This window comes from Haliotis rufescens, unplaced genomic scaffold (assembly GCF_023055435.1).
Source record: "Haliotis rufescens isolate VD_foot unplaced genomic scaffold, xgHalRufe1.0.p SCAF_116, whole genome shotgun sequence".
NCBI lineage: Eukaryota > Metazoa > Mollusca > Gastropoda > Lepetellida > Haliotidae > Haliotis > Haliotis rufescens.
Genome location: NW_025963798.1, coordinates 533,920 through 547,419, shown reverse-complemented (window position 1 = coordinate 547,419; position 13,500 = coordinate 533,920). Strand labels below are relative to the sequence as shown.

At 37.6% G+C, this 13,500-nt stretch overlaps 2 protein-coding genes across 2 annotated transcripts in view; one reads left to right on the top strand and one right to left on the bottom strand.

Moving 5' to 3' along the window:
• LOC124121576 overlaps positions 1-11,730 on the bottom strand; it is a 41,260-nt gene extending 29,530 nt beyond the window's left edge. Inside the window, exon 1 of the mRNA XM_046484590.2 lies at positions 11,369-11,730. The gene's annotated coding sequence lies outside the window, so the exon portion shown is untranslated. The remainder of the gene's footprint in view (positions 1-11,368) is intronic.
• The window catches only part of LOC124121577, a 207,548-nt gene continuing 199,049 nt past the window's right edge, over positions 5,002-13,500 (top strand). Inside the window, exon 1 of the mRNA XM_046484595.2 lies at positions 5,002-5,145. The gene's annotated coding sequence lies outside the window, so the exon portion shown is untranslated. The remainder of the gene's footprint in view (positions 5,146-13,500) is intronic.

The window sequence follows — 13,500 nt, the reverse complement described above, 5'->3', positions numbered from 1 at the left end:
ACATGCCTTGTGATATAATATGTAATAACCACATGCTATGAGATATAATAGTGAATAACCACATACCTTGAGATATAATATGTAAAATCTAATGCCATGATATATAATATTGAATAACCACATGCCTTGAGATATAATATGTAAAATCTAATGCCATGATATATACTATTGAATAACCACATGCCTTGAGATATAATATGTAAAATCTAATGCCATGATATATAATAATGATTAACCACATGCCATGCTATATACTTTTGACTATCCACAAACCTTCAAATATAATATATAATACTCACAAGCCATGCGATATTCTATGTGATAACTAACTGACATGATATATAATATTGAATAATCACATACCTTGAGATGTAATATGTAAAACCTAATGCCATGATATATAATATTGAATAACCACATGCCTTGAGATGTAATTTTGAATAACCAGATACCTTGAGATATAATATTGAAAATACAAACACCTTGAGATATGATATGAATTAACCACATGCCATGATATATAATATTGAGTAACCACATACCATGATATATGATAATGACTAATCACATGCCTCGATATATAATATGTAATACCTAATGCAATGATACATGATATTAAAAAAACACATGCTTTGAGATATAATATGTAATATCCACATACCTTGTGATATAATATGTAATAACCATATGCTATTACATATAATAGTGAATTACCACATACCTTGACATATAATATGTAATATCCACATACCTTGTGATATAATATGTAATATCCACATGCTATGAAATATAATAGTGAATAACCACATACCTTGAGAAATAATATGTAATATTCACATGTCTTGTGATATAATATGTAATAACCACATGCAATGAAATATAATTGTGAATAACCACATACATTGAGATATAATATGTAATATCCACATACCTTGTGATATAATATGTAATAACCATATGCTATGAAATATAATAGTGAATAACCACATACCTTGAGATATAATATGTAATATCCACATGCCTTGTGATATAATATGTAATAACCATATGCTATGAAATATAATAGTGAATAACCACATACCTTGAGAAATAATATGTAATATCCACATGCCTTGTGATATAATATGTAATAACCATATTCTTTGAAATATAACAGTGAATAACCACACACCTTGAGATATAATATGTAATATCCACATGCCTTGTGATATAATAAGTGATAACCACATGCTATGAAACATAATTGTGAATAACCACATGCCTTGAGATATAATATGTAATACCTAATGCCATATAATATAAGACGTAATAACCACATGACTTGTGATATTATATGTAATAACCACATGTTATGAGATATAATATGTAATACTTACTGCCATTATATAATACGTATTAACCACATGCCTTGAGATATGATATGTAACAACCACATGCCATCATGTCATATGAGATATAATATTGATTACCACATACCTTGAGCTATAATATGTAAAATCTATTGCCGGGATATATAATATTGAATAACCACATACCTTGAGCTATTATATGTAAAATCTATTGCCGGGATATATAATATTGAATAACCACATACCTTGAGCTATAATATGTAAAATCTATTGCCGGGATATATAATATTGAATAACCACATACCTTGAGCTATAATATGTAAAATCTAATGCCATGATATATAATATTGAGTAACCACATAATGGAGCTATAATATGAATTTACCAGATACCTTGAGATATAATATTGAATAACCACATGCCGTGCTATGTAATATTGAATAAAAACATACCTTGAGATGTAATATTGAAAAAACCACATGCCATGAGAAATGATATTGAATAACAACATACATGTACCATGAGATATAATATGTAATACCTAAAGCCGTGATATATAATATTGAATAGCCACATGACTTGATATATGATTTTGAATAACCACATGCCATGCGAGATAATATGGAATAACCACATACTAAGATGAGTAATAACCACATGTCATGAGATATGATATTGAATAACCACATGCAATGCTATATAACATTGAATAACCACATGCCATGCTATATACTTTTGAATAACCACATGCCATGCTATATACTATTGAATAACCACATGCCTTGAAATATAATATATAATAACCACATACCATGCTATATAATATTGCATAACCAAATGCCTTGAGATATAATATTGAATAACCACATACCATGATATATAATATGTAATACCTAATGCCATGATATATAATATTGAATACCTAATGCCATGATATATACTATGTAATCTCTAATGTCATTAGATGCAATATGTAATAACCACATGTCATGAGAAATAATACATACCGGGGGATATAAATGACCACATAAATAACCACGTTCTTATCAATTATTGACCAATCACGGGAGCAATCGCGGCCTCGGTCATTTTCAGTTTATTGAGTTTATATGATATTGCTCGAATTGTAGTCTATAATGTTTTATTACATAATTTATTAAAGAAGATTATTTTAAAATTCAACTCGACCAATCGTCCAACATCGTCACTTTCCGAAACCGCAAAGACAATTCGGCAGAGAATGAAGGAAATGGGACAAGTGACACCCTCGCAGGTGCCACTTTATGTACGTGTTCTGTTCCTGTGTTTAATTGTCGTACTTACATACGGAGTAACTTAATTATAAGTTTTTTATCCTTAATACATTCACAAGATACTTGTAAACAACATTTTAAGTTTAGTTCCAACGTAGTGACTGTAAGCAAAAGCACTGGCGTGACCATGGCTAGCATTCAACTACAAATTACAAATGGTCATTGGAAACGCTATACATACAATGTACTGGAGCGATTTTGTGACTGAAACCCAAACAGACTATGGTAGTGAGACATGGCGTTCTGCAAGCCTACTACAAGCTGGGGCGTTTACATCACGTGACGGTCATGTTTCTGGCGAGATCGACGCGAGATCCCGACATACAATGGCTTCGAGTCATGTCACAGGTCTATTGTCAGGGGATATAAGCTCACATTGTCTCTCACTCTCTCACATTGTCTCTCACTCTCTCACATTGTCTCTCACTCACTCACATTGTCTCTCACTCTCACATTGTCTCTCTCTCACTCACATTGTCTCTCATTCTCTCACATTGTCTCTCTCTCACTCACATTGTCTCTCACTCTCTCACATTGTCTCTCTCTCACTTACATTGTCTCTCACTCACTCACATTGTCTCTCACTTACTCACATTGTCTCTCACTCTCTCGCATTGTCTCTCTCTCACTCACATTGTCTCTCACTCACTCACATTGTCTCTCACTCACTCACATTGTCTCTCACTCACTCACATTGTCTCTCACTCTCTCACATTATCTCTCACTCACTCACATTGTCTCTCACTCACTCACATTGTCTCTCACTCACTCACATTGTCTCTCACTTACTCACATTGTCTCTCACTCTCTCGCATTGTCTCTCTCACTCACATTGTCTCTCACTCACTCACATTGTCTTTCACTCACTCACATTGTCTCTCACTCACTCACATTGTCTCTCACTCTCTCACATTGTCTCTCTCTCACTCACATTGTCTCTCACTCACTCACATTGTCTCTCACTCACTCACATTGTCTCTCACTTACTCACATTGTCTCTCACTCTCTCGCATTGTCTCCCTCTCACTCACATTGTCTCTCACTCACTCACATTGTCTCTCACTCTCTCACATTGTCTCTCACTCTCTCACATTGTCCCTCACTCACTCACATTGTCTCTCACTTACTCACATTGTCTCTCACTCACTCACATTGTCTCTCACTCTCTCACATTGTCTCTCACTCTCTCACATTGTCTCTCACTCTCTCACATTGTCTCTCTCTCACTCACGTTGTCTCTCACTCACTCACATTGTCTCTCCCTCACTCACATTGTCTCTCACTCTCTCAAATTGTCCCTCACTCACTCACATTGTCTCTCACTCACTCACATTGTCTCTCTCTCACTCACATTGTCTTTCACATTGTTTCTCACTCTCTCACATTGTCTCTCACTTTCTCAAATTGTCCACGGTCTCACGCTGTCTCTCACTCTCTCACATTTGCTCTCATTCTCCCATATCGTCTCTCACACTCTCGCACTGTCGTTCACATTCTCATATTGTCTATCACGCTCTCTCACTGCTTCTCACGCTCTCACACTGTCTCTCACGATTTCACATTGTCTCTCACTCTCACATTGCCACTACTACTCCGAGCATTGTCTCTAACGCTCTCACACACACTCACACCGTCTTTCATTTTTCCACATTGTCTCTAACACTCTCGCATTGTCACTCACACATTGTTTCTCACACTCTCACATTGTCTCTCATGTGTCTCACATTGTTCGGATATTTGCATTGAAATGCCATTTCTCCAAAATACTACGTCACGATCCTTTTGGACAAAGGTCGCCAGATGTCTCAAACGTCGTTGTTCGCTGTACAGAGTTGCTTCCCTTACTCGTGCCAGAATCCTCTGATCCCGTGTTCGAAAACTAGACTGGATTTTGATTATTATGATTCTTGATTTGCCAGCACCGAATTCGGGCTCGTTGATTTTATCGAAACGTTAAGTGTCTGAATACGTGCGCTCCTTGGTTCTTATAACGAGGAGTATGTGAATGAACGCAGAATAACGCCGACTCAGCGGTGTTGAAAGGGGACGAAAAGCAGACATAAACACGAACGTCACATCTACATCGGCACATCTACATCCCTACCAGGATATATTCCTGAATGTTTTGACTAGGTTTTATTGACGTGTCTCCGTAAAAGCCACATCGTGACATCGACATGCACGATGTATAAACTGATCAATTTCACATGACCTGATATGGAGATACCAGTGGGTCATGTTACGTCGTTGACATTGGATAAACTAACCAGGAAATCGGCAACCCGGAAATAAAATTAGTCATGTATTAATGATTCAACCCAGTTTTGAAACTGATTATTCTCCACATTTGATAGATTTTTCCTCGTGTGGATGTCATTGTTGTTGTGTGAGCATTTGCTGATATTGCACCAAAACACGGTGCCTTCCGTAGCAATGGATTACCTCACGTGGGCATCAGTGGAGATGACGAGGACGAGAGTCAGGTAAGTGAGTCTATACTTATATGTCTACACATCTTCACAACAAGCGGCAGCACCAGGCAGCACCCCCACAGCCGGATGAAGGAGACACGAGTACTGATCTCTACACTAAGGACTTCTTACAATCTGGACCATTAAGAGAACAATGTCATCCATTATGTTTACATATTTCGTTCAATCTGGAAAGTCGTTATCCTGGGCAATATGGATCCGGATTATCCAGGTTCCGTTGTATGCAGTTGTGGCCGAGGTGGGTCGGACATCGTCCATGGGTTCATGCCATACTGACCGACTGACCACACGGACAAGACTTAAATCAGTTACATTTTCTTCTATCTACAAACAATGATGATCACTATTTTCTTGAATTTTTTGCTTACATATTACGATATATACAAAACATGCAACATAATCTATTTGTGAAATATCAGAATCAAGTCATTTGTGTGATTGTGTTATAATATGTGTATTTTTCAATGTTTATGTTGATTACAACATCGCACTTAAACAGACCCTCCAAAACAAATCATGTCACACTCGAAGTACGTTATTTACACGAACAGTAACGTTATTACCACTACACAGAAATAAGATTGTGATTCGTGATAACCGAATGTTCGTTACATTCAGAGTGTGTACGGGTGTTCGACCCGCGGTGTGACATATAAGTAACCCTCTCAACACAGGACCCTGATAAAACAGGAAAGTGGCGGTGCTCGTTATTGCTGACTTGCATGTTGCGCCTGTGTACGTGCTGAGTTTACAGAGAAACAGAAACAAAGGTCTGTAATTAGTATTTTAGTACCAGGACATCACAATGCTGTTCTCCCTGGCCCAGGGAGTAACGCAACAAACGCTGATAATCCACTTTCAGATTCAGACGGATTTCTTGGTTACAGAATACTACCATTTTGTCGCCACACCTGTCGTCTTCCGATGCAAGAAAAGTAGTTTTAACCTCATTTATCCGAACGATTACATTTCTATATATACTCAATAGGTCAAGAAAGCATGTGTGGATTAGCGAGGTATTGTTCTCTGAAGGGGACGCATGTTACTGTTATTAGTAAATGTCATTGTTTTGTTTATTCAAGGGGTGCATGCCATTGTTTTATTTATCCAAGAGGCACATGCTATTGTTTTGTTTATTCAAGGGCATAGATGATTTTTTATGCATTGAAGGGGCACATGGTATTATGTTATTTACTCAAGGGCCACATAGTATTATGTTATTTACTCAAGGGAACATATCATTGTTTATTTAATCAAGGGGCACATGTTATTTCCTCAAGGGGCACATGGTATTATGTTATTTCCTCAAGGGGCACATGGTATTATGTTATTTACTCAAGGGCCACATAGTATTATGTTATTTACTCAAGGGAACATATCATTGTTTATTTAATCAAGGGGCACATGTTATTTCCTCAAGGGGCACATGGTATTATGTTATTTACTCAAGGGCCACATAGTATTATGTTATTTACTCAAGGGAACATATCATTGTTTATTTAATCAAGGGGCACATGTTATTTCCTCAAGGGGCACATGGTATTATGTTATTTCCTCAAGGGGCACATGGTATTATGTTATTTACTCAAGGGCCACATAGTATTATGTTATTTACTCAAGGGAACATATCATTGTTTATTTAATCAAGGGGCACATGTTATTTCCTCAAGGGGCACATGATATTATGTTATTTACTCAAGGGCCACATAGTATTATGTTATTTACGCAAGGGGCACATATCATTGTTTAATTATTCAAGGGGTACATCTTCTGTTTGGTGAAGATAAGAGGCACATATTACAGTTTTACTTATTCAAGGGGCACACCATGGGGCACATCTTACTGTTATTGTTTTCCTTTATTCAAGAGGCACATGATGTTGTTTGCCTATGGGTATTCTAACATTGAAGACAACTCTGTTCTAATTCGACAATGGTTGCGTGCATTTCTTCTAATGCGACAATGGTTGCGCGTACTTGTTCTAATGCGACAATATTTGCGTGTACTTGTTCTAATGCGACAATATTTGCGTGTACTTGTTCTAATGCGACAATGGTTGCGCGTACTTGTTCTAATGCGACAATGGTTGCGCGTACTTGTTCTAATGCGACAATATTTGCGTGTACTTGTTCTAATGCGACAATGGTTGCGCGTACTTGTTCTAATGCGACAATATTTGCGTGTACTTGTTCTAATGCGACAATGGTTGCGTGCATTACTTCTAATGCGACAATGTTTGCGTGTACTTGTTCTAATGCGACAATGTTTACGTGTACTTGTTCTCATGTGACAATGGTTGTGTGTACTTGTTCTAATGCGACAATAGTTGCGTGTATTTGTTCTAATGCGTCAATGTTTGCGTGTATTTGTGTTGACAATCCTTTTCTATACTGCTGCTAAGAACGGAACAAGTTATACAAAGAGTTCCAATTCCAATGCCAACTCACATACAGAGTTTGAATTAAACGTGACATCTTCTACCGGTTAGGTTGATGTCATCACATTAATGTAAATATATCACAACACATGATATTCAGTACTATTTCATACCACGACACCGGTTTATTAATCCGTATTACAATAATATATTCAACAGTTCAATGCCTTTTGCGCGGAAGTTACTTCTGAAACTGACAACTAACCGCCCGGTTTTCCCACCCAACGCCCCGTCATTCATGGCGGAGTCATTGTTGCGGAAATAAATATGTCCTCTTTCTATTATTCTTCACATGAACCAACAGACACCAGCGTAAAATAGAGATATTTTTATAGCATGGATCACTCTAAGTTTTCGGTTATGAAACAGCTCATACAGTATGAAAAAGGCTGACATCGTTGACTCAAGTATTATAATTAATATTATGTACAGATTAAAATAAAAATGCCCCCAAAGAGGGTTTGGGTGATCCTGGCACAGTCAGGCTCGTTAGGCTCATCATCATCATCATCATCATCATCATCATCATCATCATCATCAATAGTGTGATACTTCATACTCATAACAGTACGGACGCTAGATCTGTAATAAGTTGTTTACAAGTTTGAAAAATATAGTTGTTAGTAAATGTCCGTTAGTTGTTGCAACGCATATCTCTCAATGAATGAAAATGAATGTATGTTTAATGGTGTTCAATTTATTATCTATGATTCAAAAGGTTCTATATCTTGTACTAACGTCATAGCGTAATCATAGATATTCTATACCCTGCTTCTGTTCGTTCTTCCTATCTATTGTATAATATTGTAATAGGAAGTTGTAGATAATATAGAGAGGGCGTTCTGTTGGACAACATGTCCCAAATCCGTTTCTGTTGTGAATAGAATATGTTTAAAGCAATTAATTATTGTCAGAACAAATAAACAATTCTCATTTAATCAGCAAAACTCCTTGTACGTTTTGTAGATTTTCATGTATTCACGCCCATCAGACTAGGATTTTGTGATCCATCAACAACAACCGCAAATATATCGCTGCTATAGACCATACTGTTGACATTCACAATCATATCACAGACCTCTCGCACACAAGTCCAGATCGGGACGGTTCATGCGTGTATACAATAGCGATAACTACCAATGCATATATATTTTTTCATAAGAAGAGTTCGTTAAAGCAGTTCAATATAATATACTTCTCGGTTAAATGTACGACATTTCTTTATACTACACTGCTGCCCTATGGGAACTTGTCTCAGTTATATGGATAAATTCAAGTTACATGACTTATCATCACGCAGTTGCGGGTTTCGAATTCAAAACTCGTGCTGACGATTCTGGTTAAAAACGAAGTTTACATGTTTTGCGTTTACATTCTTAACTTGTTAAAAACTTAAAGCATATTCACGTATTTACTGTTATCGGGTCACGCTGACCCATTCTCCGGGGAGTCAGATGATAAGCCGACCCGGATGTACACGGACTGTAACATATTGACCGAGAAGATTTCAATAGATACATAATAATATTTTACACCTTTTCGTCTCGCATTCAAGCCCGTCGGAGTCAAAGTCTAATACCTGATTGTGTCGTATTTCAAAATAGCTTTCAATGATACCCTTTCGCTTTAGGAAGTACACACGTGACGTTTAATAATGTGTTCGTATTATAACATTTCATCTTGATAGATCTAATAGAGTTCGACAACTATACCCGACTGACTTGCATATTGTTGAATAATGCTGGCCTATATCAAGTTGATCCCAATATAATATAAAGGTGTCATATTTTACATAACTTATTGTTGTGTAATTTTTCAGAAATACACTACCGGACAAAGAAAGTACACCCATCTTTGATGGTGGCAAAATATGAAACAAACAAGAAATTGTTATTCGAAGCGATTTATTTGATACGGGTATAATGATGGTGTTTAGGACTTTAAGTTTGAAGTTTGTCGGCCTAGTAACATTTTGATGACGTGGGTAATTTGTTGGTCTTTTGCCAGGTAGATCACTTGTCAAACGCGGTTGTCGAGTAGAGTCGCCCACGCTTCTTCTGGGGAATAGGCCTTTCAGACTGTGCAGTGAAATCAAATCTTTATCTCCCGCTGTATATTTCAAGCGCCTTGACCTAAATGTAACATGTAGTTAACAATTCCCCAGAAATGGTCTTAGATTTAAAGGTTTTTATCAAAGTGTGAATGTCTTGTATTGTCATGCATTATACTTGAACCACATGTCCTAAATACAAGCGTCAGGCTGTCGAGACTAAAACATGTTGTATGATATGGAATATGTAGGCGAACGTGTTATCCAACATGGCCTTTATTGTGGGTCGGTGTGTGTCTTAGACTGTAATATATCTGTTACTTTTTTAATCATTTAGTGGTTGTACTGATAACAATATATATGTTACATTTTTGTGGCCGACTTGCCAAAATATTTTTTTCATTTTTTTCATATTATTTGTTTATTTTTCTAGAGCATGTACACGGTTTTGCATGACAATGAATTCAGAGAAATAGAGCATGACAACTTGACCAAAGCTTATTAAAGTAATCTGTGTTACAATTAATGACGGAAGTATGCTTTGTAAAACAAAAGAAAAAAAAGAAGGAAAAAAAGGGGGAAAAAGTATGCTTTGTTAAATTATAAAATCCAGTGAGCTCCTCCTGTATAAATTGGAGTGTTGGTGGATTGTATTATTTCAAAAGTTGAAAATGATTCGTTTTTGACAAAATAATGATAAGGTTTAAAGGAGTGTTTCTTTTTCGATAAATATCCAGAAAGAACATTTTCTTTGGATATTATTCCCGGGTTTTGCGTTGTGTGCGAAATCTAAATTTCTTCCCACATGGAGCTTGCTTTGTTACATTTCCAAAAGTATATGAATAACATCTACTATTTTATTAGAACAGTAAATACATCTTGTACTGTCTACGTATACCGTTATATTTACAATACAGATTGCTGGCAATATATGATGTAAAACTTGAAACTGAAACCATTGTAATAATTAAATGTAAAATGATAAACGCGAGGCTCTAAAAGTATTTCTAAATATCAATCAAAACGTTCGTTCATCGAACTAATTAACCAACTGTCTTAATTAATCCAAGATATCCGCTGTAGCACTGTGGTGTCCTTTGCATAACTATCTATAACCTGCATTTTTGGTTATTAATTTACTTTGACAAAAATATTGAAGAATTGATTAACATATGTAGACTTTATATATGCGGTTGGTTATGATATCAACGAAAAATGGATTTATTGGGTGTTGAAAAAGTAATTATGTTTTTTGCGACACGTGACCAGTGCTAGTTCTACTCAGGATTACTGACAAATGTGTCCTAGAAAGTGTATACGAGATTAAATTTGTATTTATTTACTTAAAATCGTTTGCAATGTACATATTGTTTCGTGGTACGTTATTAGCGCATGTACATATCAATCGGAGTTTCTGGTCATGCAGCACTCGCCCTGTTCTGGATAGCGGTTGTGTACCGAACATGGCTCGTCATTCTGCTTTGAAACAAGAGATGTGGTAATCACACATGAGTTATTCCCCTTTGACCGGATCAGCCCTTGAATTCGGCCCGAATCAGCGGATTAAATTTGAGAAATAGTCACTGGTTGTCACTGATTGTCTGTCAGTGAGACATGACTGTCACGATCTCACAAAACACATGTATTGGGCTATAGGGAGAATCTGTTCCACGGTTGCTAAATGTCAGTATATAGTCATGTTATCAAAGGGTCAAGTAGATACTTACATTCGCACACGTAAGCACAATTTGATGCAGAAATTCCCCGGGTATATTCCTAGGAGAACATAGAGGTATCGTCCATATACAGGCATGGCTGTAACTGGAGTTAACCAGGAAGAACCGTTGGATAGAAATTACCCTCGGCATGTGATCACCGATCACTTGATAGTGGTGTGCATTGCATAGCGTGCCGATTTCTCGGAATCGCTCACCTGGGCTATGCCCGCCCACTCACTTGTGTCAGTATCAGTGCAACAGCGATAGGCATGACAACATTCCTGTTTAGGATTTTTATACACATTGGGGGCGGCTTTAAGACTTAAGAAAATCACAACCTTGCAAATTTACAATCAGTAGAGTCGAAAACAACAGAGGGGTGGAAGGAGGCTTGTGGACCAATAGTAATGTGTATGGACACCAAGGGCATTACGTCACATACCACCGCACCCCCTGTTTATTGAAAATGGACTCTTCCTTTGAGCGCGGAACGCCTACTGTTCCCCAACTCGGTATTGATTTGTGTTTGTTCAGCAGTATATTAATATACACGTGATTCGGGTACGTGGGTGCATTATTTTATGAGATCTCGAAGCGGGTTAATTTGTCGCATGTGGTGAAATTACACATACAAAATCTGCAGCAATATCTTTTGCATATCTACGAGTTTCAGAGTATCTTTTGATAGATGTGGTATATACCTGTTCAACTACATCATGATATTTCCATATTTCTGTACCCATATAGCAAAAGAGTTGCATTTTGATTAAGAAAAATAGAACACGTGAAAGGTCAAGCCCGAAGAGGGGTCAGTGGGAATCGAACTCAGAACCATCGAATGCTTGCACTCCTACACAACACCACCAGGCCACGTGATCTAATCTAACCTTGGGACAACGTTGTTTTGACCGGCTGTCCAACGTTGGGCCAACGTGTCTAAATATCGTACGTTGGCCCAACGTAAGTGATGACGTTGGCCCTACGTCTGACTGCCATCCAGGCAGAAACCACCACCCAGAAAGAAAGGGGGACAGGTGTTTTCATAGTGTCTTTTTACTTTCAAGTATGAGGTAAAAATAAAATTTGTAGGTGACACTGTGTGTGTGTGTGTCTGTGTGTGCAAAAATTACATAAGCAACTTCGATATATGAATTATTTTGTTTTAAATTGTTGTCAGTGACCATAACTGTGTTGCTGTTGTAGTAACAACAGAAGCAGTAGAAGTTGTAGTGTTGCTGTTGCAGCAGTGGAAGTTGCTGTGTTGCTGTTGTAGCAGGAAATAATATGGTGTTGTTGTAGTGTGTGTGCGCGCGCGTATGTGTGTGTGTGTGTGTGTGTTTCGCTACCAATACACTACACTACACTACACTACACTACACTACACTACACTACACTGACCTAGCTGTAGAATTATGTTTCTAGGTTTGTCAGCACCATACCCGTGCTCGTGGGTTTCACCGAAGTGGTAAACGTCTCAGACCTGCATCACTTCGGGCTCTCCTCCCACATTAAGTTGACACGCCGTGATATAACTTGAATACTGTTAAACCCAACTCACTCACCCAGCTGTAAAGTCAGAACTGTGGTTCTAGCCATTACGAGATTGTATTCATAAAAAAGCCATATTTTGTTGTGTTTGCAGTACCACAAGAGTCTGTGCACTGGTGAGCGATTCATGTCTTCAAAAAAGCCTTGCTTTCATCGTTGTCATATGTTGTACAGCTGTGGTTGTGTGTTTGTCATGCAGTCGACATCCACACGTCACTTCCGGCAACATATGGTCAGCGTCCCGGGATTGGTATCAGTGCAGATGTACTGGTGCTGTTTTTGTAGTGTGACTGTGCAGACTCTGCAATATGCTGCACATAATGTGATCATTCTTTCGAAATCGATATACGCATACTTTATTCTCCGTTATAGTGTAGCAGGTGACATGATCTATTTCTTTCATAACGCATGCGATTATTAACCACAGCACTTCATGACCTTGCCTCTGTGGTAGTAGGGCACGTAGGTTCGAATCCGATTCTCTCTGGTTGTATTCACGGTTTGTCAGGGCCAAACCCGTGCTCCTTGTGAGCGTCTAAGACCTCAATCACTACGGGAATTCACTACGGCTTCATAGAGGTGAGGTGAGGTGA